We start from the raw sequence: 419 nt of genomic DNA, 5'->3' as shown, positions 1-419 counted from the left end.
GTGGTGGGGAGTTGATAAAATAATGCTAGTCCAATTCTGGAATGTGTGTGTGAGTTGACTAGATCCATTACCACCTCCCACCACTACCCACCTTTTCAGAAACATTTTTCTGGTATTGTCGACTGTGGTATAAATAATTACTGCAGTCCTTGCATGAAGAAATAACGAATACACACACACACACACACACACACACACACACACTCATGCACACACGCACACACATTTACACATACGTGTGCGCATGTGCACATTTACATATACGTGTGCACACGTGCACATTTACATACACGCATGCACACATGTGCATACACACACATATACATATACACACCCTTCTATATACACATATACGAGCTTACACACACACACATACCTTATAGCATGCATATACATATAAATTACAAGTATACGTACAT

This window comes from Octopus bimaculoides, chromosome 25 (assembly GCF_001194135.2).
Source record: "Octopus bimaculoides isolate UCB-OBI-ISO-001 chromosome 25, ASM119413v2, whole genome shotgun sequence".
Classification (NCBI taxonomy): Eukaryota; Metazoa; Mollusca; class Cephalopoda; order Octopoda; family Octopodidae; genus Octopus; species Octopus bimaculoides.
The sequence above is the reverse complement of the archived record's forward strand: the minus strand, read 5'-3'. Positions refer to the sequence as shown.